The sequence below is a fragment of the Callorhinus ursinus genome, unplaced genomic scaffold, assembly GCF_003265705.2.
Source record: "Callorhinus ursinus isolate GAN/ISIS: 27379988/994484 unplaced genomic scaffold, GSC_fseal_2.0 scaffold1, whole genome shotgun sequence".
Lineage (NCBI taxonomy): Eukaryota > Metazoa > Chordata > Mammalia > Carnivora > Otariidae > Callorhinus > Callorhinus ursinus.
The window spans coordinates 83,190,504-83,209,465 of NW_027397063.1; the positions used below are offsets into that span (position 1 = coordinate 83,190,504).

Below are 18,962 nucleotides of genomic sequence, written 5' to 3' on the forward strand. Positions count from 1 at the left end.
AGCCAACAAAAGTGCAGCCCTAAGAACAGTACCTGTCATAGGGACCACTCAATTCAAGCCGGCTGATGGTGATAGTAATCATAATATGGAAAACACAATAGGCTTAGATTTTGAAGACCCCTGTTCAAGTTCTAGATCTTTCATAAAGGGAGATAATAAATCTTAACATTCTTAATGAGATTTCAGGAAGAAGCAAATGAAATAATGAAAGATGAAAGGATTTTTAAACTCTGAAACATTACCTTGCCTTTATTGACAACACACCATATGCTCACTAGGCATTGTCCTATTTAGTCCTCACTACAAAGCTGAGGCCAGAAATATTATTGCCCTCCCTAGATGAGGTCCAGAAGGTGAAGTAACTTCCTTATAGACAGAAAGTAGCAAAACTAGAGTTCAAACCCAGAGTTGGGACTTGATATATTTCTTCTTTGTGTTTTATTATATTACTGTTTTTAAGACCTGCTAGGTCCCAGGTAATATTAACATTATACATACCTGGGATTGCCCAAAAATGACCCCAGGAGCTTGCTCTGTGTCCAATACAGTAGCCATTAGCCAAGTAGGACTATCAAGCCCCTGAAATGTGCCTAGCACAACCAAAGAACTAATTTTAATTTAAACTTTATTTTTAAAAAATTTTAAGTTAAATTTAAAAATTGGTACTTAGTTTGGGTATTGGAAAACTTTGAAGTATTTATTTGGAACAATTTGCAGATGAAAATCTACTTTCTAACTATAAATTTTGTGAAATCTAAATACAGATCAAGTATTTCAAAGAAAATTTAGTGTCCAAATTGAGAGATTCTGTAAGTGTAAAATACATACCTGATGACTTCAAAGACTTAGTATTTAAAAAATGTAAAATATCTCAATAATGACTTTTATATTGATTACATGCTGAAATGATATTTTGGATATAGTGATTTAAAGTAAATGTGTTATTAAAATGCATTTCATATTTTTGTTTCCTTTTTCTGCTGTAGTTAGTAACACACCCACACTTGCATATATGTTTTGCACTGTATTTCTGTTGATCAGCACTAGCCTGGATAAGTCAGCTGGAACTGAGAGCTCTGCCCTCTTCCCAGCAGGTGGGGCTGACCAGGAACTTGGACATCCTATCTTAGAGGTAAGTTACCATGGACCCCAGGTCCCTCTTGTTTTGTCAATTCTTCACAAACTTATTGTTTCTTTGTCTAACAGTTACAAAGGTATAACTGTTGGTCATTTCTTTGGCTCTCCTATAGGCATAAAATTAAATTTGTTTTTCTCTGGTTAATCTGTCTTATGTCAGTTGAATTATTAGACTAGTCAAAGAACCTAGAAGGGAAGAGGAAGAAAGTTTTCCTCCCCTACGCTTGCCCTATAAAATGAGAGATCGAGAAGGAAGCAGGTCCTGCTCCTAGAATGTTCACCTTAAAATGTGCGCAGTGCCCTGCTCACAGCACACCTTTCTGTTCATGTCATCAACACCACATCTTGCTGAAACTTGCTTAAAGTTCCCCTAATAAAGCCTTTCTAACCCATAGAACTGTAGAATTTGCCTTGGCTCATGACAGATGGTGACCATGAAGGGAACCACCTTGCATAACAGGGGCTCCTGGGAATACTTGGAGAGAAAGATCTAGGAAAAGACTGAACTTCCTCCTAATAGGAAAATAGATACTCAAAGAACAATGAGATTTGTGATCTGATCGTAAATGTGACACATGTGTAATTAACACAGGAGAAGCCAAGGGCATACTGGTTACATCTGTAACCAGTGTTGTTCTCCTGAGGCACATAATCCCATAAAAACATAAGTGGCATTAAAGCGAGATTCCTGTACTAACACACAATGCTGCATTTAGCCCAGAATAAAACTGAAACACAATACAATTTATATACTCCAGGGACAGGGCAATTCCTATCCACCAGCAAGCATGACAGAGCGCTACCTACTGATGAGCAAATCTACCTCTGTTTAAATGCTAATTAAACATCTACTGAGAGTGTCCAACTATATGTCAGGACATAGAATAGACATTAAGACAGTAATGTGAAATAATATAAAAAGCATTGGTTTCTCATTATGTGATCCAGGTCTCAGTCTCCTAATCTGTGAAACAATGATAATAGTCCTCAAATGGGTATTGAGAGCCTTAAGTTGATCATGTATTTTAATGACTTAGACAGGGTGTGACATAGTAAAGACTTTAAATTTCAGCTCCCTCCCTCCGAAAGCTAGAAGAGTAGAAAAGAGTCCCTGCCCTGAAGGAGTTAATGCCGTTGCCAGAGGAGCAGACCAGACTCAGTCCTCGGGGCTTCTCCTCCTCATTATACCGAGGACAGCCCAGCGGTGGTGGCAGGAAGGAAGGAGGGCCACTGCAGCCCGTGGGTGTGAAGGTAGGACAAGAAGGGACAGGAATGTGACCCAGAAGACGTAAGAAATTGAACTGATCTAAAACGATCCCAGAACAAAAAGTAAGAATTCCCTCCTTAAAGATAAAATTGATTTTCGGGCGCCTGGGTGGCTCAGTTGGTTAAGCGACTGCCTTCGGCTCGGGTCATGATCCTGGAGTCCCTGGATCAAGTCCCGCATCGGGCTCCCTGCTCACCAGGGAGTCTGCTTCTCCCTCTGACCCTCCCCCATCTCATGTGCTTTCTCTCTCATTCTCTCTGTCTCTCAAATAAATAAATAAAATCTTTAAAAAAAAAAAAAAGATAAAATTGATTTTCAATTTGATTTCTTGTCATTTGCCTTTCCTAGAAATGTTTAGCACGGAAAAACCAACTATTTGAGGAATTTAATGAGCTATGTTCCAAATAATCACAATTTTAAACTGAATGTTTGTGTTCTACCAGAAACCTAGATTTTTGTGAAATGGAAACATGCCTTCCCCCCTATACTTTACAACTAGGTATTCCAGGTAGGGTTTTTTTTTTTCCTTTTTATCTCAAAATCTCAAATTTGTCCACCGCACTCCCTTCGTTCCCATGGTCACTGCCTGAGTTCAGCCTTTCTATCCTCTTTCTGTTAGTATTCCTGATGGGCCCCACTCTCCAGTTTGTCCTCACTCCAGTCCCTCTTCCCTGAGCACAACACTGTCTCAGGATCCCACAGTGTCTATGCTGCTTTCTACACTATCTGCAGCTCCCCATTTCGACAGATGAGCCCCGGCCACTTAGAATGCACTGGGACTGCATGACCTGTTGTGCCTAATTGCCTGCCCCGGGTCTTGAGCAGCCCTGACCCAGGACACCCCATATCTAGGACATACTGGGCACCGCACCCTGGCCATCTCTGCTCTCCTTAACCTGCTCCCACTCTTCCCTGTGCCCTTCCCTTCTCTCTACCTCAACTTCAAAGCCTCAGCCCCAAATGTCGCTGACTTTTTAAAACCTTCATCCGTTCACTTCTCCCTCCTTCAAGCCCTGGCAGACTCTTAAACTTCCTCAGCATTTACAGAGAGCTTTGTGCATACCGCTAGCACAACTCTAGTCATATCACATCAGATGAGAATGAACTGTATACACATTATTTTTCTCCATTACATTATTCTGAGAGGAAAGAACATCTTTTTTTTTTTTTTAAAGATTTTATTTATTTATTTGGCAGAGAGAGAAAGAGAGTACAAGCCCAGGGAGCGACAGGTAGAGGGAGAAGCAGACTCCCCACAGAGCAGAGCCAGACGCAGAACTCCATCCTGGCAGACGCTTAACCAACTGAGCCACCCAGGCGCCCCAGGACATTTTTTTTTAATCCCTAATTTAATGATGGTGTGGGCAAGGTATCATCTTCAAAAATCAGGGCAGCTAGTCAGTAGTCCTTTAAAGTGTCCAGGATGGAGTGAATGCCTCCAAAAATATTTATAGAAAAGAAAAAAATTAGAGACCAGAAAAGAAAAGGAAAGGGGGGGGTGTTTAGCAATTAAACTTAAAATTTAACACAAGTGGTTTTTAGCCTAGTTCCTAGAGATGAAGTTGCTGTGCTGTGATCAAGGACAACCCACATTGTTTCTGTGAATGTCACTCACCCCATCTGCAAAGTGGAAATAATAATAATAGATCCTACCTCCCTGGCACAATGTTATGGGAGTAAATGAATTTCAAGAGTGGCTGTAAAATTCCAGTTTTGAATTGAGTCCAAGGTCATTCTATTTTTTAAAATGTATTTTTCAGAAAATTGGAAATTTGCTCTAAAATTTTTTTGAAAAAATATTCTCTTTTGTTGAATAATGATAGGAGATAAAACATGCCACAGTTCCAACTCATCCCCCTTTATTAATGAATTAAGCCACATCAAAATGTAATAAAAAGGGTATAAGGGCTCCTAAGAAGCATTCAAATTTTTATCCATCATTTTCCTTCCATAAAATGAGCATTTCTATTAAAATTATATTACATAAAAATGGAATTTTAATGTGTGGAGATTCTTTAAAATCACAAGACCACCTGGTAAAAGGCAGGCTTAACACTACTTTTCCCTCCATAGAAATTAGGAATGAAAGAAATCAAAAATGATTGAAATTAGAAAATGCAAAACCAAAATAGTCACAAAATAAATGTGCTCCCCAAATGTGGAAGTGTTAGGACATCCAACCTGAAGATGCCATTGTTAAGGGTATTAGGTTCTTGGTGGGCAGTGACCATGGGTGGTAAGAAGTTCCACATGGGTCAAGAAAGCATATGGGTCATGCGGGAAGATGCAACTTCAGGGAAAGAGGCCACATCTGACCAGGAGACGGGGATTGTGACACGGCAGCTCAGTCAAAAACATGAATTCCTTGCCAACAAGGTACATGCCATGAGAGAGTCACAGTAGGCAAAAATACAGTAAAGTTGAAAGGATGGTTACTCCCAAGGGAAACGGGCTCCACAAAGAATAGGGAAAGGGTGCGTTTGGTAAAGATGTATCAATAGTCACTCTGTAACGTCATTTACAAAATATGATTATTGGTGATGAATAGAAAACATTTCAAATTGAGAAGTGTTGAGACAATAAGCATAAAAGCTCATACACTGTATTTGTAAATATTTTGGGGATGTGAATACTTATCTTGATCATCTCTGAAGAATTTTAATTTTTTTCTCATTTGTAGTTTTAATCAAAGCATCGCTATTCATTTTTTCTTAACTCTTTCTTATAGGCACCAAATTTTAATATCTAACTCAATCTTTGGGAAAGAAACAGCATTAAGAACTCCCCTCCAGAACAAAACAGTGATGTTCGTTCCTACAAATAACCAAATCCAAAATCTACCAAAACAAAAACAAAAAGCCCGCACACAAAAAAAGTAACAAAAATCACATTCTAGGGCTTCAGTGCATTTAGCAGCCTTCACTGAGCAGCCTAATCATCCTTCAGCCTACCTTCAAGTCAGAGGGGGAGACGAACCAGGAGAGATGATGGACTCTGAAAAACAAACTGAGGTTTCTAGAGGGGAGGAGGGTAGGGGGATGGGTTAGCCTGGTGATGGGTATTAAAGAGGGCACATTCTGCATGGAGCACTGGGTGTTATGAACAAACAATGAATCATGGAACACTACACCAAAACAAATGATGTAATATATGGTGATTAACATAACAATAAAATTTAAAAAAAAAAGTAACACCCTAGCTCATCAAAATATACATTTTCCATTTGCTTTTTTTTCATTAAGGATAACAAATAAAGAAAAAAGAAGCCTTGAAGAAATTCGCAATCAATTGCGACTCATTCTGGTGTCATGTACAGCATACAGAGGTCAGGAAGGCTATTTGCAGCACACGTGACTAGGGGATATTGGTCTTCAAGGATTTGCTTTCTTCCAAACAGTGTAAAATACCCACAATTCCCAGTATGAAGGAACACAGACTATGTCCTTTGAGAATTCCACGGGACAGTACAGGCACCGGAGCTGTTCTTCACAGAGTGCCAGGGCTTCTGTCAAATTGACAGTTACCCTCTGTAAAATATTTCCCATCCTGTTTCAGTACTTTCATGGAGAGGTCAAGAGTCAGTCTATGGGGCACCTGGGTGGCTCAGTCAGTTAAGCGTCTGCCTTCAGCTTGGGTCATGATCCCAGGATCCTGGGATTGAGCCCCCACATGGGAATCTCTGCTCAGGGGGGAGTTTGCTTTGCCTTCTCCCTCTACCTGCCCCTTCCCCCTGCTTGTGCTCACTCTCTCTCTGTCAAATAAATAAAATCTTAAAAAAAAAAAAAGTCAGTCTGAGAAACTCCCATATGGAATCTTCTTCCAGAGATGAAAATGGCTGTCAAATCATTAATCACATACTCAAACTCTCTCCCTTCTTCAGTGTACCTCTTCAGTACTAGAATACAGTCTTCTATTAAAACCTGAGGGCAGTCTCCTTTAGGATTGTCTAAGGGGTGGCCACATGGTTTTTGCAAATGTTTCTTATATCCAGCAGTCACCATTTGGTCAATTTCTACAGTAGTGACCATCTTTGGTTTCGGTTTGGCTATTTCACATAACATGCACCCACCTCCACCGCCTAGAATCAGTGTGTCTTTGCCACCATAGTCTTTTCCACTGGCCTTTTCCATACATGCCCTATATACACCCAAATCATCCTCCACCAGATGAACATCTCCAAATTGCCTCGAGTATAGAATTTTAATGTTCTTAGACGGTGAGTCTTCATCATACACCACTTCATCCATGTCACACCCATAACCAGGTGGCCATCAGCAGTGAGCCAGTATCAGTTGAGGGCCCCTCCTCCAACTATGGGCGGTAATCTCTTCACCCGCCCGGTACAGTCCTTACTCAGTTCTTTCGTTCTTTCTTCTACTTCGTTCAAAAGACCATCAACTTCTTGGCCTTGCGAATCACCATCATAACTCTGAAGTTCCAACAACACCAATCCCAATCCATGTGGGTAAATTCTCAAATTGGCAAAGCTGCCATTTTCGTTTCTGTGGGTCACTAAAATAACCGTGGTCTTGCCAGGTGTGCCCCGATTCCGTCGTCCCTTGCTCCTGGAAAATGGATTGGAGGCCCTTTTAGAGTGGTCTCACCACGAAGCATGCCAAGCATGAAGTCCAGTGTGCCAGTGCTGTGCTGCCGTCATGTGGAGGAGAGGCCCTGTGGCCTGCCTGAGGGAGGTGGCCTTGGGAGACTGGGCGGCAGTGGGGATGTCAGGCTGCCCAGGGAGTACCTCTCAGAAGAATTTTAATATGAAAAAAATAAAAGATAAAAAATGTATGTGAAAGCAGAAGACCCAACAAACAAGAGTCTTCCAGGGTCTCAGCCGAGTTCCTTGGAGAGGGCAGCACATCCATTGTCCCTCAGACACAGCTCAGGAAATAACTTTCCTTACACTAGCATCTCCCCCGTGTACTAGAAGAACTGGATCTCCTGAGGGATTTCATTCACTGTTAACAGTCTTTCATAGGCAGGAAAGATCTAGCTTAAAACCCTCAATGTACTTAAGAAATCTACAAGGCCACAAATCACTAGGACTAGAGTCTCCCGTTTGGCTTTCTAACCTCACTGTCAGATACCAACGCTGACGTCATTTTACAATTGCAATATTGTGATTTATAAGAAATACATATTTGGTCATTTAAATATAATTTTCCTTATCTATTTGCCTTCTTCCACAGTTCCTAACTCACAGCTCCAGAAAGTCTTGGAATTTCCTAAGTGTGAAGAGAGATAAAGTTGTCTTTATGTTAATGAGGTGACTTTTGCAAAGCACCAAAGGATGGAGTCTGGGGGCCAATGGAGCCAACCCTGTGATCTGAGGGTTAGAACTTACAGTCCCACCCCCTGACCCATGGGGTGGGGAAAAGGGCTAGAGGTTGAATCAACTGCCAAGGGCCAATCATGTAATCAATTGTGCCTATGTAATAAAGCCTCCTAAAAATCCAAAAGGACCGGACGCAGAGAACTTCCAGGTTGATAAACATGTGGCGATTTGGGGCATGTTAGTGAGCCTAAAGAAGGCATGGAAGTTCTGTACCCTTTGGCCATACCTTGCCCTACGTATCTCCTCCATCTGGCCCCGGAGAATCTGCTGTTATCTCTGGGTAGAGAGTGTCGGAATTGAGTTAAATTGTAGGGCATCCGGCAGTTTCCGGAGCATTGTTTGTTGTGGGGGAATCCCGGCAGGTGAGAACACACACACACACACACACACACACACACACACACACACACCCTGGAATTGGTCTCTGAATACCATTTTTACATGTGAAAAGCTGGTCCTGCTTCCAAAGCAACTTCACACACATTAGCTCTTTTGATGTTCAACATAGCCCCTTGCAACAGGTAGTGCGGTTATTTTCTGGATGAGAAAACAAAAGAGCATGAAGGTCATCCTCCTAGAAAGAGGCACGTGGAAGACAAAACTCCAGGTCTTCTGGGTCCAAATCGAACGCCTGTCTCACTTCCATTTTAAATTGCATAATGATCCTAAGAAGATTCAGTTCTCCAAAAAAAAAAAAAGAGCAAAACCTTTGGCAAGGGCTCCTACATTTTTCCAGGGCCCCTTGGAAGAGTAGGTGCTGTGTTTTCATCACCTGGCAGGGGGTGGGGGGAGACCGCAGTGAGCTGAATGTCTCCCGTGCAAGGGGGAGGCGTTGGCCCCAAGCACAGGCTGCAGATGGGCAGAGGGAGGGGAGACCAGGGTGCCACGCTCCAAGCGGGGATTAAACATCCACGTTGGAAGGAGAACAGCTGTGGCCCCTTTACATTACATTTTTAAAATTCTGAGCGTGTAAAGAACTATAAAAATCCCAAGTAGGCCCTGGATCATAACAGATGAATAAGGGATTTATAATCTTTAAACCGCAAGGAGAATGGCTTGCATTTGTACCATTTCCTATTTTGATTACAATCATTGTCCTGAGAGCAGATTCATGTTGTGCCTTTTCTGATTCTTTTTGCAATCCATCACAAGGAGACAACAGAATGGTAATGCTGCCGTACATTCTTTGAAAGACAATAAAAGCCCTATGTAACTTCAGACCTTCCCATTTGTTTTTGTTTTTTTTCTTTTCTTTCTTTTCTTTCTTTTTTTTTTTTTTTGATTGTCATAATTTGATTGGGCAGTCATTTTCTATTGTGGCCTGTTAGCTACCTCATTAACCTGAAAAGGTGAGATGGTCTGGACAATTAACTTCCAGAATATTAAAAAGGTTAAAGCAAAGAGCCTGCCGCTTAGTGCTTTTCATAAACTAGCTTGGGTATTAAATTCTGATATCTTGTTCCAGGTTCCCAGCCTGTAATCCTAAGAAATGGCACAAAGCAAGGCTCTTCCTGAATTGTTTTAAAATGGCATTCTTCTCCTAATGCTTTCTGGGCCTATGTAGTTTATATGCCAATAAACCTTGGGGAAATTTCTATGCCTCCCTTCGCTACATCGCCCTGCTGCAGCAGAACGTCCTTTTTTCCTTAGTAGGGACTTTTTTCAGCTCAATCTGTTTTTCTTGGTATTATAGGAACTTGCATGAAATTGATAAGAACGTCTATCACAACCAAAATTTTCTATTACTCTAGAAATTCACCATTCACAAAAGCAGCATGAAGATATTGGCGGAAGCTCATATGCAAAGAAACAAATGCAAAAGCCTCAGAAACTGGTGGGCGCCTCTGGGCTCTAGCCTGGCTCTTAGCTCTCCTGGCCCAGAGTAGAGCTGTGGTGGGATGCGCCCACCTGTCTTACCGTGATATCCGTGTAGCCATCGGGAAAACGCTGGCCGCATCAGCGCAAGAAAACTGAAAAAGGAAGACATGGATTATGTGACATTTTCCAGGTGTCATTCAAATCCTACCGCTGGGTAAATGCCAGGATGACATGAAAATCCAGTAATTTCTAAATTAAGAAAGCAACATTAACTTTTTCTTCTCTGTTAGTTTTTTCACTCTCAGCCCAGCTAGCTTGCCCAGGGTTTTACAGCCTAGGAAATACATGGAGCCTAAGAAACTAGTAGCAGGCCCTCAGCTGACCTGACTTTACAGAAGTGCACTCCTATCCTCATTGCTTATATTCCAACCGTCCCCTGGGTGGCTTTGGACCTACGGGGACTTTCCCCTTGGAGGCAGCAAAGCTTAGGGCAGATTATACCACGTGTGGCATATCTAGGAGCTCATTAAAACATTTCGACACAGTGCTTTAGGAGAGATTTCGCAGGCTCAGGAATTCCAGTTGGATATATAAAGAGCCTTTTGTTGTTTGTTATTCTCATTGTGGTCATTATACAAATGTAAATGAAACATACACTCTGCTCTTCATTTGCATGCAAATTTGGCAAGTGGTATTTGAAAAAAAAAGCCTTGTCACCCACTTCTTTTACCAATCGGTATCCTTCTCAGACAATAGATTAACTCATGCATTTACCCATTCATTTATTCCACAAACATTTACTCTACATCTCTCAGGCACCAGGCAGTGGGAGAGGGTAACAAAAATGATGAGAGCCCTCTGCCCTAGTGCGGAGAGAAATCTAGACAGATAAATTGTTAAGTACTATTTGCTTCTTAAGTGGTATAATTCATGTACCAATAAAATTCTATATCGGGAAACCCAAGCAGGCAGGTTTAGTAGAGATGTTACTTGAGTCAGATTTTGAGGGATGAGAAGGACGTTTCCAAACGGAGATAGCTCACAGGACATCCTTGATAGGAGGAAGAGCAAAGGCCGGGAGAAGATGTGTGTCAAGAGAATGCAACGTTAGTCCCGGCCTAAAAAAATATAATTCAGTAAAGGAAATCCTCTTTCCATTGCTTCCTCTCCACCTTCCCTAAATCACTTAACACCGGCAAACTCCAATACAAATAATTTGGCACTTTGTTTCTGTTCCTCTCTGCCGTTATAAACAAAGACAAGATTTTGTTACAAGAGCCACAAAGGTGCCATGCTCTTTCACATCGCTATCTCCCTTGATCTCACAGGTCGTAGGAAGCAATCGAATGCCGTTGCAGGACAGACGATGTCTCAAGGAGCTGGTTACTGCCCCAGCAATGAAGTGGTCTGAGGACTATATTTTCTAAAGACAGACTGAAACCACAGCATCTGGTAACAGGACAGGATTATCTTGAAGAACTGCCAAGATGGAAGGGTGCAGCAACTATTTCTCGGAGCAGGATCTGTTCTCCAGACCAGTGCTGCCCAGGAAGAATATCATGTGAGGCACAAATGTGAACCACATATGCAATTTAAAAAAATTGTATAGCCACAATAAAAAAGCTTAAAAAAGTGAAATTCATTTTAATATTTTATTTAACCTAATCTATCCAAAATATAAACAATGTTTTTAAAGTAGTAGCAAGATATTTTACTTTTTTATATGCATATATATACTAAGTCTTTGACATCCCGTATGTATTTTCCACTGACAGCACATCTCCATTTGGACTTGCCACACACTGCAAGTGCCGAGTAGCCATGGGGGTCTGGTGACTCTGGTCTCAAACAGCATAGGTCTATACCTAAGCAACTATCCATGGCCCTCCCTTCCCTATACCACTCTGCATTGGTAGTAATCCCCAAATAATCAAAGGACTAACCAGGGTTAATCAAGACTCCAGCTAAGGACATGTAGTAAATATTCTTGGTTCTTTCATTCATTCATTTACTCACTTACCAAACACTGGTTCAGCAACTATTATTGTATGTCAAGTTATGTGCTTCATTTGGGAACACAAAGTGAACTGGGTCTTGGTCTCAGCTTTCAGAGTCTTGTTGAGGAGAAACAAGTAAACCGTAAGGATGCCGTGCCTTGAATCTCGACAGTGTGCACACAGGAAGTCTTGGGAGCTCAGAAGGAAGTCAGGAATAAAAAGGAAAAGAGGGGAGCTAGGGAATCATTCAGGGCACTGCGGGGCTAGTGAAAGTATAGTTAGGCCATTGTAAAGTGGAAGGGAAAACATACCTTGAAAGAAAAAGGAGTATCTGCAAAGACCTAAGGCATTATTCTACAAAGTCAAAAGTAAAAGTAAAGTGGGGCACCTGGGTGACTCAGCGGGTTAAGCATCTGCCTTCAGTTCAGGTCATGATCTCAGGGGTCCTGGGATGGAGCCCAGGCAGGAATCCCTGCTCAGCAGGGAGTCTGTTTCTCCCTCTCCCTCTGCCCCTCCCCCTGCTTGTGCTCTCTCTCTCTCTCTCTCTCTCTCAAATAAATAAATAAAATCTTTGGGGAAAAAAAAGTAAAGCATTATTTACAATAGCCAAGATATGGAAGCCACATAAATGTCCATCAATAGATGAATGGATAAAGAAGATGCAGTATATATACACAATGGAATATTATTCAGCCATAAAAAAGAATGAGATCTTGCCATTCACAGTGACATGGATGGAGCTAGAGAGTATTATGCTAGTGAAATAAGTCAGATAGAAAAAGAAAATACCATATGATTTCACTTATATGTGGAATCTAGAAAAACAAAAGCAAAACAAAACAGGTGAACAAACAAATAAACCAAAAAGCAGAAACCGATCCCCATAAATACAGAGAACAAAGTGGTGATTACCAGAGGGAAGAAGATGGGGGGCGGATGGACAAAACGGGGGGAAGGGGAGAGAGAGGTACAGGTTTCCATTTATGAAATGAGTAAGTCACAAAGACAAAAGCTCCAGTATAGGAAATATAGTCAATGGCACCGTAATAGCTTTGTGTAGTAACAGATGGCAGTAGCTACACTGGTGGTGAGCAGTGCTTATAGTACAGAGAAGCAGAATCACTCTGTTGTACACCTGAAACTAATGTAACACTCTGTGTCAACTACACTTCAATAAATAAAATAAATAAAAGGCTTTAGCACTTGGGTAAAATTTGTAATGAGGACATTCTGAAGATATCAGAGAATATGTTGGGAGCATCTGTGTGTCTGGGTATATGCATATACCCAGCCACGGTCGGCATGGCATGGAACCAGAGAGCCCACAAGCCTCCAAAACATAGTCTAGAGTCTTCTGATAATTTCCAGGAAAATCCCTGCAACTTGCTCTTAGATCGGGACAGTAGGGTCTGCTATTAACACTCCAGCACCAAACTAAAAATCCAACAAATTATGCTGCCAATGTATATGCTGGATATGAATGTAAGGTACTGTCATAGTTACTTAAACTTACGGTATTTTCAAACCAAAGGCTGGGGGCTTAAGGTCAAGATGTCTTGCTTATAAAATAAAACACATTGTACCAATTCGGAGAACTCTATGCTAAAATATTTTCGGCAATAGTAGCAGAATTACACTTACCTTGGTTGACTCCCTTTGACTTTAAGGTGGCAGGCAAGGTTGCTCCTCTGTCTACATCTCCAGCCCCACCTCCTCCTACATGCCCACCCCGACGCTCACACGTGCAAGCACGCTGCACTCTGGTTGTGGCAAATTACTTACACTTCCTGAAATCCAGAGCTGCAGCCCTCCCAGTTGCACCCCTGTGCACCTATGATTCCCAGAATGCACTGCCAATTTCCACCTGACCAACTCCTTAAAACTCAGCTCAAGCTCAACCTCCTTGGGGAATCCTCCCCATCTTCCCACTCTCCACCCCTCTGGGTGGATGCTGCTCTTAGGGGCTCTCGTAGACCCCAGTGAATATCTCCACCAGAGTTTTTTCTTCCATTTACTTGCTATCTTCTCCCACAAGACTGTTAACTGCTAGTGGGCAATGATTTTTTTTTTTTAATTTCTGTATCCCCTACTCAAGTGCTAAGTGATGATAAATGAATAAATGAATGAAACAATCAGTTAATTAGAACAAAATGATTTGGGTTGAAGAATTTATGTGTTATGAATAATTTACATACAAAAGACAGAGTTGGGGCCAAATATTTTTTATGGAAAATAATGCATAGTAAAGATATAAAAGATTATAATTAATATAAAGAGAGGCAGATTCGGGGTGCCTGGGTGGCTCAGTCAGTTAAGTGGCTGACTCTTGATTTGGGCACAGGTCATGATCTCAGGGTCCTAGGACTGAGCCCTGAGATGAGCTCTGTGCTCAGCGGGGAGTCTACTTAAGCATTCTCTCCCTCTACTTCTCCCTCTGCCCCTCCTCCCACCCTTTCTCTCTTTCTCTAAAATAAATAAATAAATCTTTAAAAAAAGAGAGAGAGAAAGAGGCAGATTTGGGCTCAAAGTAGAATTTTCTAAAAACCAGGACCATCCCACAAAAGAAGGGCCTGTCTCTGCATAGGCAAATTATGCCAGTGGGCTGAATTCAGCCCATGCTTATTTTTGTAAATAAAGTTTTACTGTAACACAGCCACACCCACTTGTTTACACATTGTCCATAGCTGCTTTCACACACAGTGGCAGAACTGAGTAGTTATAAGAAAACCCTAGGGCTGCAAAGCCTAAAATATTTACCATCTGGCCCTGTATAGAAAAAATTTGCTGACCCCTGGTCTACTAACGAAGTTGTGAGATTCCCATTATAGAAAGTATTCAAGTTGAGTCTGGATCTCTCCAGGATGTGGAAGGAATATGTTCTCTTAACGGGAGAGTGGTAACCTTTAAATTTCCTCTCCTCTGGGCAGGTCTGTGATTACAGGTCTCCTTTTCTATGACAAAAACAAGTCATACTCTCTAATTTGTCTTTGACTGACAGCCCTATAATGGGTAGCATTGCTAGGTGTAGAAAAGGAAATCATTGCCCAGCCACGGTTTAAGTAATGCACCTGACTCCCTAAATACAGTTTACTGGCGCTCTGAATAATGAAAGAAATAAGTTTTTGCCTTCAAGCGTCACCAGGGCCCTATCATAGGAAGCTGTCATGAAAGATTCAAAGGAAGCCAAAGGGACAGTGACCTGACCTGCTGCTAACTCGGTATTTCCCACAGACCTAAACCCAGGCTCTCCCTCTGGACCACACGTATTAATCAGCTGGCAGCCCTTCAGCCTTCACTCACTGTTCTTTATGAGGCTGGGTGGTCGCGGTGGGAGAGGAGTCACCTATGAGATTACCTCTCCTGCTTGCTTTCTTCTTATCGACTCCCCTCAATGGTGCCCCGAGGTCAGGCCTCCAAGGCTGCTTTTTCATCCTTTGGCAGGTTTATTTACTAGGAATGACAAATTCTCAGAGTCAAGCACTCTGGATGAAAAACAATTCCCTTTCAGAAATCATTCCCTCTTCACATATTAATATGAGACTTGTGAAATGTTGTTAATGTTGGACTAAAACTGGGTGTGTACAAACATTTGTTGTGTATTAGGAGAGTTGAAATGTCTGCATGCTTCCAGACTTTCCTTTGCAGAGGCTGTCTCTTTAGGTAGATGAAGGAAGGAGCCGCGGCATCAGGAAGACAGAAGGCATGGCTGTATCCTGCCACGGAAGGCCTTGCTGCAGGGAACTGGCCACCCACGGCAGGGTGGGGGCAAGTGGCGTCTTTGCTCCCACCGCCACATCGGTACAGCTCGTCGGCCATCTTAACACGGTTATGGTATCACTAGGTATATTGTTCTACCAGTTGTTCTACCAGTAAAGGAGGGAGAGAAGCTAGCCCCAAAGGCTTCTTTTTTTTTTTTTTAAAGATTTTATTTATTTATTTATTTGACAGAGAGAGAGAGCACACAACCAGGGGAAGTGGGAGAAGGAGAAGCAGGCTCCCCGCTGAGCAGGGGGCCCGATGTGGGGCTCGATCCCAGGACCCTGGGATCGGGACCTGAGCCGAAGGCAGTCGCTTAACTGACAGCCATCCAGGCGCCCGCCCCAAAGGCTTCATTTTCAAGTGGTTACATGAGCTTTCCCCAAAGGCACTTAACTTTCATTCAGCCCCCTTCAAATTGCTCCTCACCAAATCTATCAAGTCCCAGGAGATGTTCAAGGAGGAAGGCAGCTGAAAAGACCCCCAAATATTTGTGGCTGAAATTATTTATGGCTGTTGTTGACTTCTTCCGTGGCCACATTCGAAAACGATGCTTTCGGGTTTCTAGCAAATCCTTCTCCTTCCCCTCCTGTCCCTTCACTCGGTGGCTGTCTCCTTGCTGACCACAGCTGCTGTGCCAAGGAGCTGTACTCCAGCTTCCAGATTTCTGCCCACTCTTGTTATCAGTCTGAGGGAACCAGCTGCCTGAGAAGGGACAGGAAGAAATAGCTCCCGCATCACGTGGTATAAAGGGAGGCTCATGTAAAGCTGCGGCTGTCTGGGGCCAACTTGCACAGATCGCTCGCATTGGCTCCCCTCCGCCTCCTCCTCCCCCTCTCCCCAGTGCTGGAGGGTACCTGCTGTAATAAAAAATAATAGAGAAAATTTTGCTCCCATGAAACCTGATTGAAATGCTCCACTGCAAGGAGTGACTGGAGGTCAGTAGGGGAAACCTTCGATCATGGGATTCAGAGAGTGGCTCCCTCTTCTGAACTCCTTTGGCATCAACTGGCTGAACCAGTCAGTGGCATTTATCAAATGCTGCTCTGCTCTGTTGTCTGTGCATGTCTATCTCATCCACTCAAAGAGTGTGTAAAAATTCCTTAAAGGCAGTATAATCCCACATGCTCTCCCCTGCACTTCCAATGGCTCCTAGCACAGGACCTTGCACCCTGAAGTCATTTGACACTTTTTTTTTTTTTGGTTTGCTACTTTTGAAGCCTGTGAGCTCTTTGAATACATTTTAGGAATTTTTAAAAGTCTGAAGAGTAACCTGAACACAGAAGGGAAGGGATCAAATTGTTTCAGCCTTCCTTACTGCAGTAAACAGAATGATGGTACCGCGGAGATGTCCAAGTCCTAATTCCCCAGGAGCCGTGGATATATTATGTGACATAGCACAAGGGGGAATTAAAGTTGCAGATGGAATTAAGGTTACTAATCACCTGACCATAAAACAGGAAGGTTTCCCTGGATTGTGTGGGTAGACCCAACATAAACACAAAGGTCCTTGGAAGTGGAAGCAGGAAGTAGGAGAGTCAGAGTCAGAGTAAGGCCCTGTGAGGAAGACTCTGCTAGCCTTTGCTGACTCTGAGGATGGAAGGGCACACAAGCCAAGCCATGTGGGCAATCTCTGGAACCTGGAAAAGGCCAGAAAACAGATATATCCCAGGGCTTCCAGAAAAGGAGGCAGCTCTGCTGACTCCTTGCCTTTAGCTCAGTTCTGGCTTCCAGAAAGGTAAGATAATAAGTTTGTGTTGTTTTAAGCCACCAAATTGATAAAAAATTTTTACAGAAGCAGTAAGAAACTAATAGACTCAACTATCCAAGATTTATGGAAAAGGAAACAAAGTTTAATGAGGAAGTATTAAGGAAGTTTAATAAGGAAGGGAGTATGATTTCATGGAGAAGGAGAAGGTGTCCCAATTTACTTCCCAAAAAATGTTCCTCCCACTTCCCACTGGGCCTTGAGAACTGGGAAAGTAATATCTCAGCCAGTTGAATAGGGCACCGTCCCTGGTTTCTGTAAGGAAATTTTTTTTTTCTTAGAGAGAGAGAAAGAGAGCACATGAAGAGGGAGGAGGGGCGGGGGGAGGAGAGGTGGAGGGAGGAGGGGTGGAGGGACAGAGGGAGAGAGAGAGAGAGAGAATCCCAAGCAGGCTCCGCTCTGAGTGCAGAGCCCGACTTGGGACTCAGTCTCACAGCCTTGAGATCATGACCCGAGCCAAAATCAAGAGTCAGATGTTCAACTGCCTGAGCCACCCAGGCAACCCTCCGTAAGGAAATCTTACATTGTTGGCTATCAGGGATCTAGTTTTCACGATGGAAAACCACTTGTTATAGTGCCTAGACAACAAAATGTTGCTTGAAAGTGGTGTCTCCAAACCTGATAAGCAGTGGATGTTGCCAACTGAGATAGGCTTGGAACCAATAATACTGGCTGGAAACACAAGGTGATGCATGGAGACACAGGTGTTTGCCAAGCCAGAGAGGAAAATAGAGAGAATTGGGCTCCAAAGGCCATCTTTGCTAATATCACAATTTTGCTTACTGTCAAACACTTAGAGGGGCAGGCTCCCCAGTTCAGTCTTTATCGAGTTGATTAGCCTGGGAGGGCTGCAGAGGCTGCTTCTATTACATCCACTGAGTGAAATAGGAGCCTCCAGGGTTCTTGTAATTGCTCAGTACCGAGGTACAAGTCAAACACGTTTATGGGAGTTGGCCTCTAGCCCACTTCCTATGAATACACATAAACACACCTTTTATTGCTCAATAATGTTTTCCCTTTTGCAACTTTTTATGAACCACTAAAAAAATGGGGACTGTATTTTAATTTTTTCCAAAAAAGGAACCACAGAAATACCAAATCTTCCAAATGGGAACTCCTCTTGCCTGCTGCCTCAACCAAAAATTATTCACCGAGGGAGTGGTCGAAGACTCAGCTTGATATTAATTTGGTCCAAATCCAGCTAACTTGCTCCCCAGACTGAGTTTCTGCATTCCTCTTTATGAGCCCAACCTCAGCCTCTTGCATGCCTAGGTGCAATGCAGCAGAATTCATCAGCTCTTTATGCCTATGGGAGGTGCTCCCCACTGGCTCTGTTACCAATCAGCGTTCTCTTGCCTTGGCTCCCATCCAGAAAAGCAAGAAGGTCTTTCCTCCACGCACACCTTTCATTGCCACCTCTATACTGTGAGTCAAGCCTTTGTGACCTCCTACTTGGACCATTGCAATAGCTTCCTAACTGAGTACCCTATCTCCAGTATCCACGTTCTCCAATTTCTGTAACAAACCACATTGCCACCAGATTAATATCTAAAGGAGAGATACAATCATATCATCCCAGCTTCAGTGCTTCAAAAATTCTCCACTTTTCACCCAGTGAAGGTCAATCTCCTTAACCTGGCACTCAGCTTCATACAACCAGGCTCCAAGTCACCTTCCCAGATCTCTCTCTCACTACTCGTTTCCCCACATTCTGCCCTGCAGACAGCCTGGATGATCCGACACTCTGGCAGCGTACCCCACACATGCCTTTACCCTTGCCACTTTCGAATTCTTTGTTGCAAGCCACAAAACCCGATGTCGGCTACCTTGGGAACAAACGGATGTGCTGGAATGATGTAGGGCAGTTCACAAGAATCTGAA

At 42.8% G+C, this 18,962-nt stretch overlaps 1 pseudogene; it reads right to left on the reverse strand.

Moving 5' to 3' along the window:
- Positions 1-5,775: 5,775 nt before the first annotated feature.
- LOC112822148 (spermine synthase pseudogene) lies at positions 5,776-7,509 on the reverse strand (annotated as a pseudogene).
- Between the last annotated feature and the right edge of the window lie 11,453 nt (positions 7,510-18,962).